Source organism: Pinus tabuliformis, chromosome J, assembly GCF_031772625.1.
Source record: "Pinus tabuliformis cultivar Carrire ecotype Pingquan chromosome J, CPIR1, whole genome shotgun sequence".
In the NCBI taxonomy this organism is placed as follows: domain Eukaryota; kingdom Viridiplantae; phylum Streptophyta; class Pinopsida; order Pinales; family Pinaceae; genus Pinus; species Pinus tabuliformis.
The window spans coordinates 141,903,644-141,921,720 of NC_142295.1; the positions used below are offsets into that span (position 1 = coordinate 141,903,644).

At 37.9% G+C, this 18,077-nt stretch overlaps 1 pseudogene; it reads left to right on the forward strand.

Moving 5' to 3' along the window:
• LOC149226037 (alcohol dehydrogenase-like 3) overlaps window positions 1–17,539 on the forward strand; it is a 33,759-nt pseudogene extending 16,220 nt beyond the window's left edge.
• Window positions 17,540–18,077: the final 538 nt, after the last annotated feature.

Below are 18,077 nucleotides of genomic sequence, written 5' to 3' on the forward strand. Positions count from 1 at the left end.
TTTTTTGAATGTAATTTAGGAGTCTGCAAAAAGACCAACTTCATCAGATCATATCTCCGAAACTATCACGCGAAAAGCTCTGAAATTCGGACCCAAGGTTTAGCGCCAATTCTTCTCAAATGGGTTTTTTTTTCGACTTCTGAAACGTCACAGAAAAAAGTTATAGCGAAAATGCCACGATGACCTGTTTGGAGCAGCGAAACCCTAGAATCCAAAGCTCTCATACCAAATGTTATGAAACCAGCTCAATAAAAGACAGAAAAGATATATCAACGCCTTAGAATTCAGCCTCTTCGAGGGGGCAACCTCCTTTACATTACATAAATGAACAATTCTTGGATGATACAAATGAAAAAACCTCCTTTCTATATATAGGAGTCTAAGGAGTCACAATATTATCCAGCCGACCTAACAATAATAATATAAAGCCACAAAAATAACAATAGAGGGATTCTATGGGGCACAGAAATAATAATATGGGGGTAATAGGGGTACAACAATATAAATAAGGGGTATAACTACAATATTAATGGGGTAATCACTAGTATTATAGGGACCCAACACTTCGGTTCAGCCCCATGAGATCGAGAAGATTCTTGATACACAGGTAGCCAATAAGACTCGCAGGAAGGAGTATCTATGATACCTTGTCAAGTGGAAGAACCGTCCAATTGAGGACAATTCATGGCTTGACATGGCGCAGATACAGAAGGCTGGTTATTCTGTGGAGGAGCTCATGGAACGGAGCCATGACTTTTTCTTACCCCGGGAGCCTGATGCAGGAGCATCTGGCTGACATGACGAGTTAAAAGGAAGGTTGTCTAGTCTCTGAAGGGGACGGAGGAGTAAATTTGCTGAATGGATAATGTGTTTGTTTCTCTTACTTTTATTTCATTAAGTTGTCTAAGTTAAATAAATGAACAGTAATTAGGAACAGTAGGAATTATAATTAGTTAGGATCAATGTTTTAAACAGTTAGTTTTACCATTGTAATCATGCTGAATGACAATGAAAAGTTCTATAACAAAACTGATGTAACTAATCAGACATAACCAACAGTGGTTGGAAAACTAACCGTTTTCTAAGAGTTGTTTTAAAAAGGGAACAGAACACAGTGTGGGGTTCGATTTACTGAGAAAATAAAAAATAAAGGATTGAAATTTTTGTGCACATTTCCTCACCAACGTCCCAAAGGCCGTTTACATTTTTTTTATGTGAGATTGCATTTGTTTTTATGTTCAGTACAGATTGTTTGTAGCATACGTACAGGCATATGGTCTCATACGTGATTGGAGTCACAACGATTCTAGAAATTGAACGTAAGCACACAGGTTGCAAAGAAACCCAAGGAACGTGCTGTGGAAACCAACCATACAGTCCCCGAGACCACACACACAGTTGAATGTCAAGGAGGTGGAACCAGCCGAGCCCAAACAAGTAACAACGTTTTAACATTGCCAGGTATGCCAGTGAACAACCATTTACAGTTCCATATTTAAATTAATACAGACAAGAAAATAGAATTCGAGTTCATTCACATATATATATATATATATATATATATATATATATATATATATATATATATATATATATATATATATATATATATATATATATATATATATATATATATATATATATATATATATATATATATATATATACATCTTGTTCGAAACCAAAAAGACCCGTTCTACAATTATACCAACCATTGCTTATGACAAAGTGGGAACTGGACACAATATGGGTTTAGAACCCTTGACCCATTACAATAACCAGACAGGAAAGAAATGCTTGTGTAAGCCTACAGTGAGACAGTGTACAGACAGCGACCCAACAAATCATAATTATACAGACTCTAACAACCTTAGCCTAAGGCCGAACGGAAGCAACCAAAGAACAGAGAACGACACTACCCGTGTCTAGCTGGAGCAACCGAATTGCCAGGTGCCGAAACCCTTGAGTAGCCATACCTACAGCAATAACCAGTAAACAGACGATATAAGCAACTGACAGTGAAAAGAAACGAGGGCCTGCAACCTAGCAAAAGCAAACAAGTTTCAGTTCTTTACTTGACGGAGGCAAGCCACGACCATAACAATTCCACCAGGTCACCCTGCTCACAAGGAGCCGAAACATTAGTTGACTGAGGGAAAAGGAGCAGATATTGATAACATGGAACCAAGCGAACTTACCCTGTGAGTGACGGAGGAACTGAGGAAGGTTGGCACCAGATTCTGCCAGATTCGTGGAAGGCCGATTCAAAACCAAAGGGTTGTCACTTGAAGCAGCTCCAACCAACAAATGACCACAACAACTAAGTAAGATACAGGCATTAAGATCGCATACGAAAGAGAAGGAAAGCAGAGATGTAACAGCGAGCCACATATACACAACGAATAGTCAAAACTTAGCACGGACCTGGAAAGAATTGAACCTACCGAGTTGGCACAGCCATTTCCGGACGAAGAGGAGAGATTTTCAAGCCAAAACCCTGAACCAGAGGACGCAACAGTAGAAATCCATATTGAAATCACCAGAAACCACCAAGAACACAGAGCTCACAAGACCAAAAGAATGGACAAGCAAATGACTTGAGTGAGGGTTTGATTGCCGATACCAAGGTAGGCTCGAGAATTCCAAGGGAGGACAGTTGTCAAACAACCGGAGGCAGAAGGATGAATCACCTGTGCAGATACCAAGGACCAAATCCCTATCATTAAATTCAACCCCCGGCGAATCGACTTACATCAAAAATCTGTTGTTCATTATTAACTGCCGCTTTATTCCCGCATTGATATTCGTGGGAGGTGTATATGTGGGCTAGACTCATCACTTTCTTTGTTAGGATATTAAGTTTTCCTTTTCCCATGACAGATACTTTGCTATCAGTCCCTAATGTCACTTCATATTTCACACTTTCATCTAGATAAGAAAATATTTATATGTTTCCTGACATGTGGTTGCTACACCCTGAATCTAGGTACCATATATCACTCTATTTTTCTTGTGCTACATTACAAGCTAAAAACATGCTATCATGGTTATGATTTTCTCTTGTGAAATTTTCACTTGGTTTGTTACTAATGTCATATTGCTTCTTTCTACATTCATTTGCGTAATGACCATACTTCTTACAGTAATGACATTGAACTTGAGATTTATCATACCTCTGACCTTGTGCTTGATTTTGGCTTGGGTCTTAACTTGGATTTTGATTGTTGCCTCTCCCATTTGAGCTTGAAGGGCTGCTTCTTCCACCTCTATGTGGCCTTCTTCCTCTTCCTCTAGCATATGGTCTTCCTCTTACGCGACCTTGACCAAATGATACTTCTGTCTTCAAGGCATGCTCCAATTAGGAGCTTGCTGCTCTATTCAGTCTATGTTCATGAGAAATCAATGATGCATTAACCTCATTCACTGAGAACTGTGAGAGATCCTTTGTCTCTTCTATGGCCACAACAATGGCCTCAAACCTTACTAGCAAACTTCTCAAAACTTTCTCAACTATTCTTCGTTCCTCAAGTGTCTCACCATGAGAACCGATTTGAGTAATCAACCCACTTAGATGTGTAAAAAACGAGTCTATATTCTCAAACTCTTTCATACAAAGTGTTTTAAATTCTCTCCTCAACATTTGCAGCTTTGCTGTGTTGACTTTTTCAATGCCTTGGTAGGCTGTCTAGAGGGTGTCCCATGCTTTCTTGGACTTTGTTGCTGTTGCAACCCTTGGGAAAATACTTTCATGAATTGCTTGAAAAATATAAAACAGGGCTTTTGAATCCTTCTTCATGTTGTCCCTTAACAAATCTCTTTCTTGTTGAGATAAGGCATTGTATGATGTTGCATCTGCTAGTTCTTAAAAACCATTCTCCACCAAATCCCCAATGTCTTGAGAAGAAAACAAGGCCTTCATTGTAATAGGCCAATAATCATAAAATTTCCAAAAACTGAGGTATTTGAGGATTAGTCAAGCTTGTCCTTGATGTTGCCATTTCTGAGCATAAAAGAAACTTTCTACCTGCTGGTAAATATGCTAAAAATAATATGCCCTCAAAACAATTCTTACTGCTAGTAAAAACACTTGTTTTTACATTAACAATATTTAACACGCTCCGATACCATGTTAGAAAAATTTAGGAAATTTAATTTTCACGGAGGGGCATAGAGCTATGACTCTCACGAAGCTACCTTCGTGCAGCTAGCTTCATGCATTGTGGAGCTAACTTCACACAGCTACCTTCATGCACCGTGGAGCTATTTCACACACTTGAATTTCACAGACCTGGATTTTGTGGAGCAATTTCAAAGACTTAATGAATAATATTCACTCACTGAAAAAATAACAAGGTAGGTTTGGAGCAACAATAAAAACTTAGTATTAAATTCTAAATCATGAAAATACATTCACATGAGGCTGCGGCTCATTCACCAAGTAAAAACTAAAATTTCATGCGGAATAACACATAGTAAAATACTGTAACTGTTGTTTTCACACGCCCACCAAAATTTGCTCCACCATTTTCTCCTCAGAGACTTGTGCTCTCTTTCTCTCCAACTCTCTTACTCTTTAACCCATCAAAATGAATTTCACATTCATATTTAACTCAACATACAATTTTACATTTAATTCATGACAGACCAAAAATAATTAATATGATGTTCTCTCTTACTCTCTAACCCATCAAAATGAATTTTACATTCATATTTAACTCAACAGACAATTTTATATTTAATTCATGACACAACAAAAATAATTAATATGATGTTGTTGTTGAGTGTAATCAGAATCCCGTAGGTGTTTCTGGAGTGTGGGCAATAGTCGCTGAATGAGTGCTTGCCCATATCTATTTACCAAAAGTAGATTAACTGATTTAAATTCCTTACTGCGTTTCCGAATCATTTGTGCCTGGCTTCAGTCCTTCCATCTTCAAACAGAGACGCAACCTGCAAAAATACGTCTAACAAGTATAGCTGCTATCAAGTTGTTTATTGCGGTGGTTGGGATTATTATTTCCGACACTCCATATTAATCACAATCGCCACCATTGACAATTCCCAAATAGTTTATGAGATAAACAAAATTTTCACATGTCAATAGCTTTGTGAAGATGTCAGCAAATTGTTCCTGTGAGCTGCAATGCTGCAACACAATTTCATCATTGTTAATCAACTCTCTAATAAAATGATATTTAGCATCAATATGCTTGGTCCTCTTGTGGAAGATGGAATTCTTTGACAATGCAATTGTTGAGGTGTTGTCGCACCCTCTTGGTCATCATGAAGATCCCTCAACATCCTTCTCATCCAAACTGCGTGACACGCTCTTGTTGTTGCTGCGACATATTCAGCTTCTGCTGTTGATAGTGACACTATTGGCTGCTTCTTGGAGGCCCATGAAATGGCTCTAGAACCCAAATGAAAAACATATCCTGACGTGCTCTTTCTATTATCGACATGGCCTACCCAATCACTGTCAGTGTAACCAACCAGCCTGAAATCATGTGTCGTTGTGTACAAAATGCCATACTATTTTGTCCCATTGACATACCTCAGAAATCTTTTCGCTGCTTGCCAATGTGTCTCCTTGGGTGTCTCCATGAAACTTGATACCAAATTTACTACATAAATTATATCCTAGTGGTGGTCAAATACATCAAGCTGCCTATTATGATTTTGTATAATGTCAGATTGACATTGCTGCTGCAATCTTCTTTCCTCAACTTCAACCCTATGATAGTTGGAGTTGGTGTGGACTTGTTGTTCTATATTTTGAACCTCTCCAAAATTTCTGCCACATACTTTTATTGAGTGATAAAAATGCCATTTTTTGTTTGCTTCACTTCTATGCCCAAAAAATATCTTAACAATCCCAAGTTAGTCATTTCAAATTCACTCTTCATGACTTTTTTGAAATTAGCAATGACAAGATTCACTGCCTGTAAAAATAAAATCATCTACATATAAGACGACAATGAGAAACTTACCTTCTCTCTCTTTGATGTACAGAGTAGGCTCACCATCACATTTGTTGAAACCATTGTCCAACAAGTAAGCATCTATCGTATTGTACCATGCGTGCGGTGCTTGATTCAACCCATAAAGAGCTTTCCTCAATCGATATACTTTGTCTTCTTGGCCTTCAATCTCATAACCAGGTGATTGCACGACATACACTTCCTCTTTCAGCACTCCATTCAAGAATGTTCGTTTTACGTCCATTTGATATACTCTCCATTTGTGCTACATGACAATCACCACAACTGCGCGCACTGTCTCCATCCACGTGAATGGCCCGAAAGTCTCCACGTAATCTCTTCCATGCTGCTGCTTGTATCCTTTGACAACTAGCCTTGCTTTGTGCCTTTCAATCTTTCCCTCAATGTTGCTTTTGGTCTTATAGACCCACTTCACTCCAATAACATGTTTTCCTTTCGGAAGGCTCACTAACACCCATGTGTCATTTCTTTCTATTGCTTCCATTTCTTCCTCCATTGCCGCAACCCATTTTTCTTCTTTGACTGCATCTTCAAAGTGGATTGGGTCATCTACATGACAAAATAACGCAAATAAGGAATTCAAACCAGCGCTACTATCAACTTCATCTTGCTCATAAATTTTATTTAAATTTCTAAATTTTTGTCTTCTTGTGCTTGTTGAAGATGGGCTTGACATGTTACTTGGTGTCGCGCTTCGCGGTGTGCTTGGAGAAGCACTTTCTTGATTGCACAAAACTATCCTATTATTTGTTGATAGCGTTTCTTGCTGCCTACTTTGCTGTGCTTGAATAGGAGTAGAGGGAGTCACTGTTGAGGAATTACTTGCTGCTGTTAATTCCTCTCTGTCCTCATGTGGTATACATGCTTTGACATTGACAGTCTTCTCTAAACATCCATCCCATGCTTCCTCTTCTATGAACTGCACATCTCTGTTGATTATGACCTTCTTCGTTGATGGATTGTAGAGCATGTATGCCTTGGATTCATCACTGTATCTAACAAATACACATTTCTCCCCCTTGCTATCCAACTTCTTCCATAACTCATCCGGGACATATGCATATGCCACACATCCAAAAACTCTCATGTGATTGACATTTTGCTTTCTTCCACTCCATGCCTTTTCAGGAACACTGTTGTGGAGGCTTTTGGTTAGACATATATTCAAGATATATGCTGCACAAGCGACAGCGTCACCCCAATAGTCATTTGGCAAATGCTTTGCCTTGAACATACTCCTTGTCATTTCCATAATGGTCCTATTCTTTCTTTCTGCCACACCATTTTGCTGCGGTGTATATCTTGTTGTAAATTTCTTGTGAATTCCATGCTCCATACAAAAATAAAGGAAATCATTTGAGATGTATTCTCCAACTCTATCAATCCTGAGGACTTTGATGTAGTATCCACTTTTCTTTTCAACAAGAGCATTGTATTGGCGAAAGCGCTCAAACACTTCACTTTTCAGTTTTAGGAGATAGACCCATGTCTTCCTTGTGTAGTCATCTATGAAGGTCAATACATAGTGACTGCCACCAATTGGTGATGTCTGCATTGGTCCACATAAATCTAAGTGGAAAATCTCCAAAGGTTCCTTTTCCCTCACTGACTTTCCTGCTGGAAATGTCTCTCTACGTTGCTTGCCCAAGATACATCCTTCACATATGTTGTCTGTTTTTTCTATGAGTGGTAAACCCTTCGCCATGTCTTTCCTATGCAGCAAATTCAAACCTCCAAAGTTGAGATGTCCAAATCTCAAGTGCCATAACCATTTTTCATCTTTTACCTCTGCTTGAAAGTTTACTTGTGTGACAGCTGCTTCTTTTCTTCCATCTTCTTGTGCATTCATAGATAGTTGTGCTTCTACACCTTCTTTCTGCAAATCTGATATTATTTTTAGGGGAAACATCCAATTGTTTGTCATCTGAACCTTTGCAATCAGCTGTCTACTTGTAGGCCTATCCAAAATTCTACACACGTCATTTTTGAAGAAGACATTGTAGCCTTTCTACATGAGTTGTCCAATGCTCATGAGATTATGTTTTACACCGGGGAAAAAGTAAACATATGAGATGTATTTCTTCTCCCCCTTCTTTCTTGGGATATTAACTTTTCCATTTCCCATAACAGAGACTTTGCTATCAGTCCCTAATGTCACTTCAGATTTCACACTTTCATATAGATCAGAAAACATTTCTATGTTTCCTCACATGTGGTTTCTACACCCTGAATCTAGATACCATATATCACTCTATTTTTCTTGAGCTACATTACAAGCTAAAAACTTGTTATCATGGTTCTGATTTTCTCTTGTGAAATTTACACTTGGTTTGTTACTAATGTCATATTGCTTCTTTCTACATTCATTTGCATAATGACCATACTTCCTATAGTAATGACATTGAACTTGAGATTTATCATACCTCTGACCTTGTGCCTGATTTTGGCTTGGGCCTTGACTTGGATTTTGATTGCTGCTTCCTCCATTTGAGCTTGAAGGGATGCTTCTTCCACCTCTGTGTGGGCTTCTTCCTCTTCCGCTAGCATATGGTCTTCATCTTCTGCGACCTTGACCAAATGATACTTGTGTCTTGAAGGCATGCTCCAATGAGAAGCTTGCTAGCCTCTTCAGTCTATGTTCATGAGAAATCAATGATGCAATAAGCTCATCCACTAAGAACTGTGAGAGATCCTTTGTCTCTTCTATGGCCACAACAATGGCCTCAAACCTTGCTGGCAGACTTCTCAAAACTTTCTCAACTATTCTTCTTTCCTCAAGTGTCTCACCATGAGACTTGATTTGAGTAACCAACCCACCTACATGTGTAAAAAACGATTCTATATTCTCAGACTCTTTCATACAAAGTGTTTCAAAATCTCTCCTCAACATTTGTAGTCTTGCTGTGTTGACTTTTTCCATGCCTTGGTAGGCCGTCTGGAGGGTGTCCCATGCTTGCTTGGACTTTGTTGCTGCTACAACCCTTGGGAAAATTCTTTCATGAACTACTTGAAAAATATAAAACAGGGCTTTTGAATCCTTCTTCATGTTGTCCCTTAACAAATCTCTTTCTTGTTGAGATAAGGCATTGTATGATGTTTTATCTGCTAGTTCTTAAAAACCATTCTCCACCAAATCCCAAATGTCTTGAGAAGAAAACAAGGCCTTCATTGTAATAGCCCAATAATCATATTTTTTTCCATTAAACTGAGGTATTTGAGGATTAGTCAAGCTTGTGCTTGATGTTGCCATTTCTGAGCATAAAGGAAACTTTCTACTTGCTATTACATGTGCTAAAAACAATATGCCCTCAAAACAATTCTTACTGCTAGTAAAACACTTGTTTTTACATTAACAATATTTAACCCGCTCCGATACCATGGTAAAAAAATTTAGGAAATTTAATTTTCACGGAGGGGCAGAGAGCTATGACTCTTGCGAAGCTACTTTCACACAGCTAGCTTCACGCACAGTGGAGCTGACTTCACGCAGCTACCTTCGCGCATCGCGGAGCTATTTCACAGACTTGGATTTCGCAGACCTCAATTTCGCAGAGCTATTTCAGAGACTTAATGAATAATATTCACTCACGTAAAAAATAACAAAGTAGGTTTGGAGCAACAATAAAAACATAGTATTAAATTCTAAATCATGAAAATACATTCACATGAGGCTGTGGCTCATTCACCAAGTAAAAACTAAAATTTCACGTGGAATAACACATAGTAAAATATTGTAGTTGTTGTTTTCACGCGACCACCAAAATTTTCTCCGCCATTTTCTCCTCAGAGACTAGCGCTCTCTTTCTCTTCGACTCTCTTACTCTCTAACCCATCAAAATGAATTTTACATTCATATTCAACTCAACATACAATTTAATATTTAATTCATGACAGAGAAAAAATAATTAATATGATGTTGTTGTTGAGTGTGATCGGAATTGCACAGGTGTTTCTGTAGTGTGGGCAATAGTTGTTGAATGAATGCTTGCCCATATCTATTTACCAAAAGTACATTAACTGCTTTAAATTCCTTGTTGCATTTCAGAAAGGTTCATGCCTAGCTTCAGTCCTTCCATCTTCAAACAGAGATGAAACCTGCAAAAATACGTCTCACAAGTATGGTTGTTGTTAGGCTATTTATTGCGGTGGTTGGGATTATTATTTCCAACACTTCCCCTTAATCACAATTTTCGTGATTGACAATTCCCAAACAGTTTCTGAGATAAACAAAACTTTCACATGCCAATGGCTTTGTTAAGATGTCAGCAAATTCTTCTTGTGACCTACAGTGCCACAACAAAATTTCATCATTGTTAATCAACTCTCTAATAAAATGATATTTAGCATCAATATGCTTGGTCCTCTTGTGGAAGACAAAATTCTTTGACATTGCAATTGCTGAGGTGTTGGGATAGAAAATAGTTGTCGCACACTCTTGGTCATGACGAAGCTCCCTCAACATCCTTCTCATCCAAACTACCTGACAGGTTGTTGTCGTTCTTGCGACATATTCAGCTTCTACTATTGATAGTGACACTATTGGCTGCTTCTTGGAGGCCCATGAAATGGCTTCGGAACCCAAATGAAAAACATATCTTGATGTGCTCTTTCTATCATCAACACTGTTTGCCCAATCATTGTTAGTGCAACCAACCAGCCTGAAATCACTTGTTTTTGTGTACAAAACGCCATACTGTTTTGTCCCATTGACATACCTCAGAATCCTTTTCCCTAGTTTCCAATGTGTCTCCTTGGTTGTCTCCATGAACCTTGACACCAAAATTACTGCATACATTATATCTGGCCTAGTGGCAGTCAAATACATCAAGCTGCCTATCATGCTTTTGTATAATGTCGGATTGACATTGCTGCTGTAATCTTCTTTTCTCAACTTGAACTCTATGACATTTGCAGTTGGTGCAGACATGCTGTTCTGCATTTTAAACCTCTCCAAATTTTCTGCCACATACTTTTCTTGAGAGATAAAAATTCCATTTTTTGTTTGCTTCACTTCTATGCCCAAAAAATATCTTAACAATCCTAAGTCAGTCATTTCAAATTCACTCTTCATGACTTGTTTGAAATTAGGGATGAGGAAGTCATCACTGCCTGTAAAAAGAAAATCATCTACATATAAGATCACAATGAGAATCTTACCTTTTCTCTCTTTGATGTAGAGAGTATGCTCAACGTCACATTTGTTGAAACCATTGTCCAACAAGTAAGAAGCTATCCTGTTGTACCATGCGCGTGGTGCTTGCTTCAACCCATAAAGAGCTTTCCTCAGCCGATATACTTTGTCTTCTTGGCCATCAATCTCATAACCATGTGATTGCACGACATACACTTCCTCTTTTAGCACTCCATTCAAGAACGTTGATTTTATGTCCATTTGATATACTCTCCATTTGTGCTGCGCGACAATCATCACAACTGTACGCACTGTCTCCATCCGCACGACTGGCGTGAATGTCTTCACGTAATCTCTTCCATGCTGCTGCTTGTATCCTTTGACAACTAGCCTTGATTTGTGCCTTTCAATCTTTCCCTCAATGTTTCTTTTGGTCTTATAGACCCACTTCACTCCAATAACATGTTTTCCTTTCGGAAGGCTCACTAACTCCCATGTGTCATTCCTTTCTATTGCTTCTATTTCTTGCTCCATTGCCGCAACCCATTTTTCTTCTTTGACTGCATCTTCAAAGTGGATTGGGTCATCTACATGACAAAATAATGCAAATAAGGAATTCAAACTAGTGCTACTATCAACTTCATCTTGCTCATAAATTTCATTTAAATTTCTGAATTTTGGTCTTCTTGTGCTTGTTGAAGATGGGCTTGATATGTCACTTGGTGTCACGCTTTATGGTGTGCTTGGAGAAGCACTTGCTTGGCTACTCAAAACTATCCTATTATTTGTTGATGGTGTTGCTTGTTGCCTACTTTACTGCACTTAAATAGGAGTAGAGGGAGTCTCTTTTGAGTAATTACATGCTGCTGTTAATTCCTCTTTGTCCTCATGTGGTATAGATGCTTTGACATTGTCAGTGTTCTCTAAAATTCCATCCCATGCTTCCTCTTCTATGAACTGCACATATCTATTGATTATGACCTTCTTGGTTGATGGATTGTAGAGATTGTATGCCTTGGATTCATCATTGTATCCAACAAATATAAATTTCTCCCCCTTGTTGTCCAACTTCTTCCTTAACTCATCCTTGACATGTGCATATGCCACACATCCAAAAACTCTCATGTCAGTGACATTTTGCTTTCTTCAACTCCATGCCTCTTCAAGAACAATGTTTTGGATGCTTTTGGTTGTAAATCTATTCAAGATATATGCTGCACAAGTGACAGCTTCAGCTGAATAGTCATTTGGCAAATGCTTTGCCTTCAACATACTCCTTGCCATTTCCATAATGGTCCTATTCTTTCTTTCTGCCACACCATTTTGCTGCGGTGTATATCTTGTCGTAAATTGCTTGTGAATTCCATGCTCCCTACAAAAGCAAAGGAAATCATTTGAGATGTATTCTCCACCTTTGTCAGTCCTGAGGACTTTGATGTATTATCCACTTTGCTTTTCAACAAGAGCCTTGTATTGGCGAAAGCGCTCAAACACTTCACTTTTCTGTTTTAGGAGATAGACCCGTGTCCTCCTTGTGTAGTCATCTATGAAGGTCAATACATAGTGGCTGCCACCAATTGATGGTGTTTCCATTAGTCCACATAAATATGAGTGGAAAATCTCCAAAGTTACCTTTTCCCTCACTGACTTTCTTACTGGAAATGTCTCTCTATGTTGCTTGCCCAAGATACATCCTTCACATATGCTGTCTGATTTTTCTATGATTGGTAAAAACTTCACCATGTCTTTCCTATGCAGCAAATTCAAACCTCCAAAGTTGAGATGTCCAAATATCAAGTGCCATAACCAGTTTTCATCGTTTACCTTTTCTTGAAAGTTTACTTGTGCGATAATTGCTTCTTTTGTTCCATCTTCTTGTGCGTTTATAGATAGTTGTGCTTGTGCACCTTCTTTCTGCAAATATAATATTATTTTTAGGGCAAACATTCTATTGTTTGTCATCTGAACCTTTGCAATCAACTGTCTTCTTGGAGGCATATCCAAAATTTTTCACACATCATTTTTGAACAAGACATTGTAGCCTTTCTTCATGAGCTGGCCAACGCTCATGACATTATGTTTCAGACCGGGGACAAAGTAAACATCTGAGATGTATTTCTTCTCCCCCTTATTTGTTAGGATATTAACTCTTCCTTTTCCCATGACAGAGACTTTTCTATCAGTCCCTAATGTCACTTCAGATTTCACACTTTCATCTAGATCAGAAAATATTTCTACGTTTCCTCACATGTGATTGCTACACCCTGAATCTAGATACCATATATCACTCGGTTTTTCTTGTGCTACATTACAAGCTAAAAACATGCTATCATGGTTCTGATTTTCTCTTGTGAAATTTACACTTGGTTTGTTACTAATGTCATATTTCTTCTTTCTACATTCATTTGCATAATGACCATACTTCTTACAATAATGACATTGAACTTGAGATTTATCATATCTCTGACCTTGTGCTTGATTTTGGCTTGGGCCTGAATTGGATTTTGATTGCTGCCTCAAAATTTGAGCTTGAAGGGCTGCTTCTTCCTCTTCCTCTAGCATATGATCTTCCTCTGCCTCGACCTTGACCAAATGATACTTTTGTCTTGAAGGCATGCTCCAATGAGGAGCTTGCTGGTCTATTCAGTTTATGTTCATGAGAAATCAGTGATGCATTAAGCTCATCCACTGAGAACTATGAGAGATCCTTTGTCTCTTCTATGGCCACAACAATGGCCTCAAACCTTGCTGGCAAACTTCTCAAAACTTTCTCAACTATTCTTCTTTCCTCAAGTGTCTCACCATGAACCCTGATTTGAGTAACCAGACCAATTACATGTGTAAAAAAAGAGTATGTATTCTAAGACTCTTTCATACAAAGTGTTTCAAAATATCTCCTCAACATTTGCAGCTTTGTTGTCTTGACTTTTTCCATGCCTTGGTAGGCTGTCTGGAGGATGTCCCATGCTTGCTTGGACTTCGTTGTTGTTGCAACCCTTGGGAAAATACTTTCATGAACTGCTTGAAAAATATAAAACAAGGCTTTTGAATATTTCTTCTTGTTGTCCCTTAACAAATCTCTTTCTTATTGAGATAAGGCATTGTATGCTACTGCATCTGTCGGTTCTTGAAAACCATTCCCCACCAAATCCCAAATGTCTTCAGAAGAAAAGAGGGCCTTCATTGTAATAGCCCAATAATCATAATTTTTGCCATTAAACTGAGGTATTTGAGGATTATTCAAGCTTGTGCTTGATGTTGCCATACCTGAGTGTAAAAGAAACTTTCTACCTGCTCGTAAATATGCTAAAAACAATCTGCCCCCAAAACAATTCTTACTGCTAGTAAAAACACTTGTTTTTACACTAACAATATTTAACACGCTCTGATACCATGTTAGAAAAATTTATGAAATTTAATTTTCGCGAAGGGGTAGAGAGCTATGACTCTCGCGAAGCTAATTTCACGCAGCTAGAAGGGGCAAAGAGCTATTATTCTCGTGAAGCTACTTTCGCACAGCTAGCTTCACGCACCGAAGAGCTAATTTAGCGCAGCTACCTTTGTGCACCGCGAAGCTATTTCACAGACTTGGATATTCACTCACGAAAAAAATAACAAAGTAGGTTTGGAGCAACACAATAAAAACTTGGTATTAAATTCTAAAACATGAAAATACATTCACATGAGGTTGCGGCTCATTCACCAATTAAAAACTAAAATTTCACGCGCTATAAGACACACTAAAATACTATAACTGTTGTTTTCAGGCGCCCAAAATTTGCTCCACAATTTTCTCCTAAGAGACTTGCGCTCTCTTTCTCTCCAACTCTCTTACTCTCTAACCCATCAAAATTAATTTTGCATTCATATTTAACTCAACATATAATTTTACATTTAATTCATGACAAAGAAAAAATAACTAATATGATGTTGTTGTTGAGTGTGATCATAATCACGCAGGTGTTTCTGGAGTGCGGACAATAGTCACTGAATGAATGCTTGCCCATATCTATTTACCAAAAGTACATTAACTGCTTTAAATTCCTTGGTGCGTTTCAGAATGGTTCGTGCTTGGCTTCAGTCCTTCCATCTTCAAACAGAAACACAACCTGCAAAAATATGTTTGACAAGTATGGCTTCTATCAGGCTGTTTATTGCGGTGGTTGGGATTATTATTTCCAACAAGTTGGTGGTATTTGGTTTTTAGTTGTTATCAACGGATACTTCCCCTTCTATAAGTAGTTTACTTTAAACTTTTAATACTGAACTTCTATGTATTTAGGATAGTTGAGAGCGTGGGAGAGGGCGTGACAGATTTCCAGAAAGGAGACCATGTGATTCCTCTGTACAATGCGAATGTGAAGATTGTGTCTACTGTAAATCTAAGAAGACCAATCTGTGTGGTGAGTTTAGAGCAAATCCCTACAGTACAATGATAAGAAAGGATGGGAAATCATGTTTCTCCATTGGTGGAAAGCCAATGTATCATTTCTTGTCTTCTACGTTTACCGAATACACTGTAGTGGATTATGCTTGTGTTCTCAAGATCAATCCGGAAGTTCCCTTGGATATAGCATGCTTTCTAGGTTGTGGACTGGCCACAGGTATCCCACTGTTCAGTTTGATGAAATCAGAATTCACAGGCTTTCAATTGTATTAGTATAATGATAGCTGGTGACTGTCTTCAGAGTGCTTTTAACCATGGACTCTGCTACCATGTTTGCCTACAGGACTTCGCGCTGTATGGAACACAGCAGACATCGAACCCTGATCAACAGTTGCTATCTTTGGCCTTGGCACTGTGGGCCTTGCAGTAAGTGATTTGGTTATCCATGATATTTGCATGATTGTTGTGCTGCCTATCTTTCTTCAGTTGGTTTCTTAAGTTTTAACAATGAGCAGGTTGCAGAGGGTGCCAGGATAAGACAAGCATCCAAGATAATTGGCATTGACACAAATCCCAACAAGTTTCCTAAAGGTAGATGCTCTTTTTCTGAGACTGACTGGTAAAATTATCATAAAATTTAGTAGCAGGTTCTTAAAGGTCCTGATAGGTCTTACCTCTGCAAAATTAAGGCACTGGTCCTGAGTCAAAGGTTGTTCTTGAAAGACAGTAAATTCCTACTAGAAACCTGAATGGTTGTCCGTGAAAGGCAGTAAATTTCTAGTAGAAGCCTCAAGGGTTGGCCATGAAAGGTAATAAAATCCTGATAAAAGAGATCCCTTGAAATTTTTTACATAAGTTTGATAGGTCATATATACTTGTTAGAATGGTTGGGCTTGACTGCAATCTCAACCCTGCTCATTCAAGAAAATGTTTGAGTCAAGTTACCCATACCATCCTATTTGTCAATAGGATCTTAATCGCATACCTCAATTTAGTGAGCCTAACTTACAAGGATAGTTGGGTGGATAGAAATTTCTTTTAAAGTAATTATTTAGTGACAGAATGCACTATCAGTTAGATGTACCAGAGTATATATTGTTCTCATCCCTGAGATAAAATGTTATCAAGAGTTTCACCACTTGCACTACTTACACTGCAGCGAAAATCCTGGGAGTGACAGACTGCATCAACCCAAAAGACCATGAAAATCCCATTCATGAGGTAACCTGCTATTTCAGATTATTCTTGTATGTAATGGCAATCTCTCCAACACCTATTAGCTCCCAAGCTCATGAGAAGAGAAACACTTTTGCAGGTGATAAGAGACATGTCAAATGGCGGTGTGGATTACAGCTTTGAATGCATTGGAAATACAGATATCTTATACCAGTGCTTTCTAGCCACCAATGATGTAAAGACACCCTTTGTTCCCCATTTTCAAGTTCAATATCATTGATAACAAAAATACTACTATTTAAGAAACTGATAACAAAGATCCTAGATATCTGGATTAGTTGAAACCTCCTACTAATTGATTAATTTCCATTAAGGTCTGCAGGGATATGCATAAACAAAACTCTAAAGCTACATTATGGTTCATGTGTCCTCATGGTTAATGTTTTGGTCAATTGGTTGGGATTGTAGGTTTGGAGATTGACAGTGTGGTTGGGATTTGATTCTTGTCCAAGAAAGCTAAGCCTTCTTCCAGCAGAGTTGTTTATGGGTCGGAGGATTGTGGCATCCACATTTGGTGGATTCAAAGGAAAATCCCAATTGCCTAATCTTACAGGAAAATGTGTAAACAAGGTAATGAATCATTAGATGACATACAATGGTTTTAAGCAAATTGTATTTAAAACTAGTGGTTCATGCTTTATTATTTTTCTTACAATATGCAATTTGATTGCAGAAGTCCAAGGAAAGGAATTAATTACCCATGAGATTCCTTTTGCATATATTAACAAATCATTTGATTTTTTGTTAGAAGGTAAGAGTTTGAGATGTTTACTCCAGCTCTAACCAAATATATTTTCCATTTTCTTCCAGCCAGCAGCGATATATGTAGGAAATAGTCAATTTTGTTACTTCTAATAAGGGCTTTGTCACCTCTGATAGTCAATTGTGTTCCTACTAATAAAGCCTTTGTCACCTCACCTCTTATGGAACTATATTATGTCCAGTGAGGGAAGCCTTATTTGTGTGGTTTTAGTCTCAAACCGAGTAAAATGATGTAGCTAAGGAATTTGTGCCCCTTCAAAGTAGATTTCCATTAATATTAGATGTTTATGTTATAGATGGTATTTCATGTGGACTTATGGAGCAAAGCTTTATCATCTGTGAAGTGTTTAATTCAATTTCTTTAAATACATAATGTAATGGTGTATCCATTTTTTATTAAAAGTTTGATTTACTATAGTTTTCTTTTCGCAATAATATAGTTTATGCTTTATAGATAATAGACATAAAATAAGTAACTTTAGTATTTAAAGTTAATGTTTATATTAAATATGTTTTTAAAATTGTTTATAAATAATAATTAATATAGATATATCTTATT